The 6,846-nt window shown below is 46.8% G+C and overlaps 1 long non-coding RNA gene across 1 annotated transcript; it reads right to left on the bottom strand.

The window, feature by feature from the left end:
* Nucleotides 1-259: 259 nt before the first annotated feature.
* On the bottom strand, nucleotides 260-6,410 carry LOC125319074. Its single transcript, XR_007200588.1, has 2 exons — nucleotides 5,759-6,410; nucleotides 260-606 (listed from the first exon to the last, which is right to left on the bottom strand). It is a non-coding gene; the product is annotated as an uncharacterized LOC125319074 (long non-coding RNA).
* Between the last annotated feature and the right edge of the window lie 436 nt (nucleotides 6,411-6,846).

Below are 6,846 nucleotides of genomic sequence, written 5' to 3'. Positions count from 1 at the left end.
CTTGGAATGTGAGAAGAGCTTCAGCTGGAGCTCCAGCCTGCTCTGCCACAAGAGGATCCACACTGGGGAGAGGCCCTGCGAGTGTCCTGAGGGTGGGAAGAGCTCCAGTCTCCTCGGGCACCAGCGCAAGCACACAGAGGAGTGCTCCTTCTGCTGCCCTGACTACACAAAAGGCTTCAAGTACAACTCCACCCTCGTCACCCACCGGCGCATCCACACCGGGGAGAGGCCCTACGAGTGTCCCCAGTGTGGGAAGAGCTTCTCTGTGATAAATATGTGACAAATCCAGGAACTCCATTTTGCCAATCACAAAATTTTATTAATTAATAAGCAAGGAAGGCAAAGGCAATTACAGCGCTGGGCGGGAGGGGAGTCTCCGCTCCACCAACTGCCGTGCCTTCCGCCAGTTCCAGTTCCTTCTTATACAGTCTCTTTTCCGGTTGAAGTGTCTCTTCTATGGTATTCTGCGCATGTGTGACTTGTTGCTAGGGGCTCTTTTTTTTTCCTCCTGGTGGTCGCAGGATGAAGGCTAGTAGTCATCCTCCGGTGTCTTTTGGTTGACCCCTCCTTATATGGTCATTATGCTCAAGGTCCTGGAACTAAAAGCTGATTAAGCAAGTACAGATAGGGATTAGGCAAGCACATATTTGTCTCTGGCTCTTATCTAGGTATAGGCAGCTGGTTTCCTGCTACTTGATATTTAGTGAACAAAACATTCTGTATCCTTCACAATCCCCCATTTCTCTTCTTTATTCATTTTTGTTCACCGAATCTTTGTAATTCTTGTTTAGCCAGTTCTAATGTTTCTAAGTTTTCTTCTTCAAGTATTCGTTCATACTTAGCTCTGACAAGCATAAGGTGTGCTGCTTCTAAGCGGCTTCTTACTATAGAAATTAGTTTATTAAATATACATGGTCCAAAGGTGAGTCCAAGCACTAACAAAATCAATGGTCCTCTGGGGGCTGACACCCGCTGGGCCTCCACCCGACCTTGATATATTTGTCTTTTCCTCCTCCAGGGGAAAACCCAAAGGCGACTGTTTCACAGCCCCAGTATGCACAGTAGTAGTGTCCAGGCCAGTTACAATAGGTTTTCCCTGGGTTAGATGCTGGGCAGAAATAAAATCCTTTTTTGTTCAGGCATGGTTTTACTTGTATAAGATCACAGAGTTGACAACTAAAGCTTGGGTTACTTGGCGTAGTTACTGTTTGTATAACCTTCTGATCTTCCCACCGTATTAATGACCATTTAAATGGTTGGTGTGATAGGGATTCTGTTGCGCTAGCTTCATTTAAATATAATGTAAGCACAAGAAGGGTAATATGCCAGGTCAAGCAACGAGCATCACTAAAGGCGTGAGGAGTACAAAAGTATGTTCGAGGATTCCTCCAATTTACACACTGCGACCTGCCCTCCCTCCAGGGATCCTTGCTCTTAATCTCACTTCTGAGGCATTTCCATGAGCATAGTTTTATTATCCCATTCTGGGGGTTCTTTCCTCCACAGCTTTCTACTCTTCTGCCTCGCTCGTCGACTCGGTTGCTTCGAGCCACGAGGGGTACCATCTTCTCGGCAGCAAGAGTATTCTTCAGGAGACCCCTGGGGGCAGCTCTGTCGCTCTTTTTGCCTCTTAACATAGGAGTCCCAGTTACAGTTCTTAACCTGAGGTGTATCACACCGGATTCCCTTCAGGTGGATACGACAGGTGCAATTAATAATTTCAACTATAAAGGGGATTGGCTCATTAGGATGATAGCAATAATACTTTGGCTCAATCCCGTATGCAAAGATTTTCCACCATTCTTCAGATTCTTTTATTAATCCTTCATGCACCACCCTATACTTTAAGATCCAATCAGTTAGGTTCCGCTGGAGCGTCCAGCAAGGAATACAAACCCCTCTAGGGGGAATCCCTCGCCTACAGTGGCTCCACCACTTGTCCCCACATACTTTACAGATGTAGCATACAAACGGATAACAGTGACACTTGGGGTCTCTACACCTTACTTTTTTTCCCAAACGTGTGCACAACCCCATAGGCATACTTAGAATCAGTGTATATTGTTCTTAACTTATTCTTTAATAATTGCAGTACTCGTAACACAGCATAAAGCTCACAGGCTTGTGCGGACCAGGATCTATTCAATGGTCCTGATTCTATCACCTTAAACTCTTCCCCTCCCATTATTGCATAACCGGATACTCTTTTTCCATTGATTACTCGAGATGATCTATCTACAAACAATCTATCCCCTTCTTCTAATTCTTCTTCTTCAAGATCTGGTCTTATTTTAGTTTGCTCTTCTATGGTTAACAGGCAATCATGGGCCAATTTAGCTTCATTGGGCTCCCCATACAAAAACTGAGCAGGATTTTGTAGCGTTGTTACCTCCAGGGTTAATTTCGGGGAGTCTAATAGGATCCCCTCATACTTCGAGTCTGGCATCAGTTATCCATTTGTCTGCTTTTTGTTGTAGAATTTCTCTAATATTATGAGGGGATAATACCCTTAGTTCTCCATTGAGGGTAATCTTGTTAGCCTCCTCTACCAGGAGAGCACAAGCTACTATTGCCTGCAGGCAGGTGGGCCACCCTTTACTGACAGGATCTAACAATTTTGATAAGTACCCCACAGGTTTCTTTTTTCCAGCCCATTCTTGGGTTAATACTCCATGGGCCGTTCCATTGTCAGCATTTATAAATAGATAGAAAGTTCTTTTTAAATCCGGTAGGCTCAGGACAGGGGCATTGACCAGATCATGCTGCAATACTCCTAGATGTTGGTCATCCTCCTCGCTCTACTTTATTAAACCCTCTTGGCTTAACTTATCATATAAGAACTTAACCTTGTTACTATAGTTCTCAATCCACTGTCTACAATACCCCACTAGACCCAGTAACCGCCTCACTTGTCTTTTGTTCTTAGGGGGTGGTATGGATAGAATCCCTTTCACTCTTTCAGGGTCTATTTTCTTTTCTCCTTTACTCAGATAATGGCCTAAATATCTCACTTCCTCTTCCACAAATTGTAATTTTGCCTTAGATACTTTTAGTCCTTTAACACTGAGAAAATTCAATAGTCTGATGCTGTCTGCTCGTACTTTGTCCTCTGCTCCTCCTGCAATTAAAAGGTCATCTACATACTGAATGAGGACCACTCCTTCTCTAGTCTGATATTCTTGCAGGATTTGCTCTAAGGCTTGTCCAAATAAGTTTGGAGACTCTGTAAATCCCTGGGGGAGCACTGTCCATCTTAATTGCTGTCTCCTATGTGTTACTGGGTCTTCCCACTCAAAGGCAAAATAGTCTCTACTTTTCTCGTCTAGGGGGCATGCCCAAAATGCATCTTTAAGATCAATTACACTATAATACTGATTTTCGGGACCTAATCTGTTCAATAAGGTATAAGGTTTGGCCACTACCAGGAAGCGCGCTACTGTTCTTTTATTTATTTCCCTTAGATCGTGAACTAGTCTGTATGACCCATCTGCCTTTCTTACTGGCAAGGTAGGGGTGTTAAAAGGGGACATACAAGGTTCTAAAAGACCTTTACTCAGTAGCCTGTCAACTTCGGGTTTTAATCCCCTTTTTCCCTCTGGAGAAATGGGGTATTGTTTGACCCTTATCGGCACCTCAGGATCTTTAATGGTTACCGAGAAGGGAGGTATTTTGAGTCTTCCCACACTCTCTGGGGTGTACCATACTTCTGGATTAATCTTCTCTTCATCCTCCATTCTCAAGGGACAAAGTCTAACTTTTAATTCTTTATTCACTACTTCTACATTAATGCCTATCTCTATAATTAAGTCCCTTCCTAACAAATTATAATCAGCTTCTGGAACTAATAAAAGGCTCCCTATTCCCATTTTAGATCCTGTTTCTACTAATACATTCTTTATAATGGGGACCTCAAAGGGTTCCCCTTTTGCCCCAACCACTTGGCCAGTATCCCGGGAAATTTTGCACCCGGCGGGCAATACTTGTATCGTGGACTGTTCCGCTCCAGTGTCTACCAAAAACTCAAATTCCTGCTGCTGAGGACCTATCTTAATTTTTATCAAGGGCTCCTGATGTTTCCGTGCCCCCAGCAAATAGAGCCCCTGACCCCTCTAATCTTCTTTAAACATCCTCTCATCCTTCAGCCTTTTTCTGCAGTTTCTCTTAAAGTGCCCTCTATTTCCACAATAAAAACACACATTTACATCCCTTTTCTCTACTCGTGTGTCCCCTCCCCCATTTCTCTGGGGCATTTGACGCGGTTTGCGAGGAGGAGGAGGATCGTTTCCTCTTGTCTCCCTAACTGCCGCCACCATCATTTTTACTTGCTTCCTGTGATTCTCTTCATCCCTTCTAACATACACTTTTTGTGCTTCTCTCAACAATTCATCTAAACCTCTATCTTGCCAATTTTCTAGCTTTTCCAGCTTTTTCCTGATATCTTCCCATGATTTAGCCACAAACTGTGTCTTCAACAATGCCTGTCCTAGTTGTGTTTCGGGGTCTAAACCCGAGTACATCTGCAGATTCTTTCTCAGGCGCTCTAACCACTCTGTGGGTGTCTCTTCCTTCTTTTGTCTTTCATTGAATGCTTTGTTAATATTCTGCCCTCTAGGCACTGCTTCTCTAATTCCTTGTATTATGATTATTCTCAGATCCTGCATGTGACCTCGGTCTGCCTGCTGCTGGTGATTCCAATTGGGATCCTGCAGAGGCCACTTAGTATCTGCTAAAGGTCCTTGCGCATGTTGTGCGTCCCATATTCGCATTCCTGCCCTCCTAATCATATTCTTTTCCTCGGCTGTAAAAAGAATATTTAATATGGCCTGTAACTCACCCCAAGTGTATATACTGGGCCCCAAAAACTGGTCTAACCTTTCTGCTACCCCCAGTGGATCTTCCAGGAGGTTCCCCATCTCCTTCTTGAATTCCCGTACATCATTAGAACTAAGGGGTATTGAGATGAATCCTATTGCGGGTTGAGGACCCGGGCCTCCCATGGGCATTTCCCTTAATGGGTATAAGTTATGTTGTCTGGCCCGGCCCGTAGTCATAGGTCCCTGTTCTTCCTCTCGGGGCTCGGGGTTACCTCCCACCCCCTGGGGCTCCCTTAGAGGCGCATTTGGGGGTTGGGGATCCTGAGGGGGTACATAGGGGGGAGGGATCAAAGGGATGTCTTCTTCCTTATTCTTATCTTTCTTTCGCTTTCCTTCCTTAAGGGGAAACAGGAGCACTTCACCCTCAGGTGTTGCTGCCCAAACGCTAGCATAATCACTCTCTTCCTGACTAAAAGGAGTTTTTGTATTCACCCAGGTGTTAAGTTTCTGCTTTACCCATCCTTCAGATGATCCAAATATAGGCCAGAAAACACCCTGGGAAATTTCCTTCCCGCCCCATATTTCTATACAATAATGAATCATTTTAGCTTTATCCTTACCCCCTGTGCTAGGGTAATGTCTCCAATTATCTAACATAAACCCCAGTGGGCTATCTCTAGGCACCGGGGGAAGTTTTATGGGTACGGAGGGCTTGCTTTTCCCCTGTCCCATCTTCTGGAGTGCCCTCAAGCGCGTCTGTGGTGCAGATTCACTCGCTTCCCCTGGTTCGTGGCTCACGCCCTCACGGGCAATGAGAACCGCACTACTGAGGGTCCACACTCGCTTGGAGAATCCGAGCTGCCGGTTCCCCTCTCATGCACACACTCGCAGCACTCCAGGATACCCAACCCAGACCGAACGAATCCTTCCGCACAGATACTCACGCGTCCTGCGTCTTCGTCCGGACCTTTGTGCACAAAATTTACAGGGTCTGCCGGCTTCCTTTGCCTAATGCCTTGAATTTAGGTTCGTCGGTGCAACCGAGGTAGGGATCGGGACCACCAGGGCCGCCGACAGATCGGCGGGGCGCCTCCCCGGTAGAGCCGTTACCCCGCCGTACAAGTTGCATCCGAGTCACGGCACCAATTTGTAATAAATTCCGGGACTCAATCTGCTAATTACAATTTTATTTATTAACAGCAAGCAAGCAAGGCAAAAGCAATTACAGCGCTGGGCGGGAGGGGAGTCTCCGCTCCACCAACTGCCGCACCTTCCGCCAGTTCCAGTTCCTTCTTATACAGTCTCTTTTCCGGTTAACGTGTCTTTTTCATGGTATTCTGCGCATGTGTGACTTGTTGCTAGGGGCTCTTTTTTTCCTCCTGGTGGTCGCAGGATGAAGGCTAGTAGTCATCCTCCGGTGTCTTTTGGTTGACCCCTCCTTATATGGTCATTATGCTCAAGGTCCTGGAACTAAAAGCTGATTAAGCAAGTACAGATAGGGATTAGGCAAGCACATATTTGTCTCTGGCTCTTATCTAGGTATAGGCAGCTGGTTTCCTGCTACTTGATATTTAGTGAACAAAACATTCTGTATCCTTCACATCCCTGTCCCTCTCAGCCCAGGGGATGCTCGGGGGATGTCCCTGTCCCTCTCAGCCCAGGGGATGCTCAGGGGTCCCTGTCCCCCTCGCCCTGGGGGATGCTCAGGGGTCTCCATCCCTCTCGCCCCAGGGAATGCTTGTGTAGGGTGGGGGACCAGGGGCTCTGTGTCCCTCTCACCGCTGAGTGTGCTCGGGGGGTGGGGGGCTCTCTGACCTTCTCACACCTGGGGAGGCCGGGGGGGGGTCTCTGTCCCTCTCATCCCTGGTGTGACCCAGCCCAAGCATCATCGGGGTGAGAGGGACAAAGACACCCCCAAACCCCCACAAGCATCTCCCAAGAATCCCAAGGGGACAAGGACAGAGACCCTCACTGGGCACCGAGTGGGGTGAGAGGGACAGAGACAGTCTCCATCCTCCTCTGCCAAACATCA

This window comes from Corvus hawaiiensis, chromosome 35 (genome assembly GCF_020740725.1).
Source record: "Corvus hawaiiensis isolate bCorHaw1 chromosome 35, bCorHaw1.pri.cur, whole genome shotgun sequence".
NCBI lineage: Eukaryota > Metazoa > Chordata > Aves > Passeriformes > Corvidae > Corvus > Corvus hawaiiensis.
The sequence above is the reverse complement of the archived record's forward strand: the minus strand, read 5'-3'. Positions and strand labels throughout refer to the sequence as shown.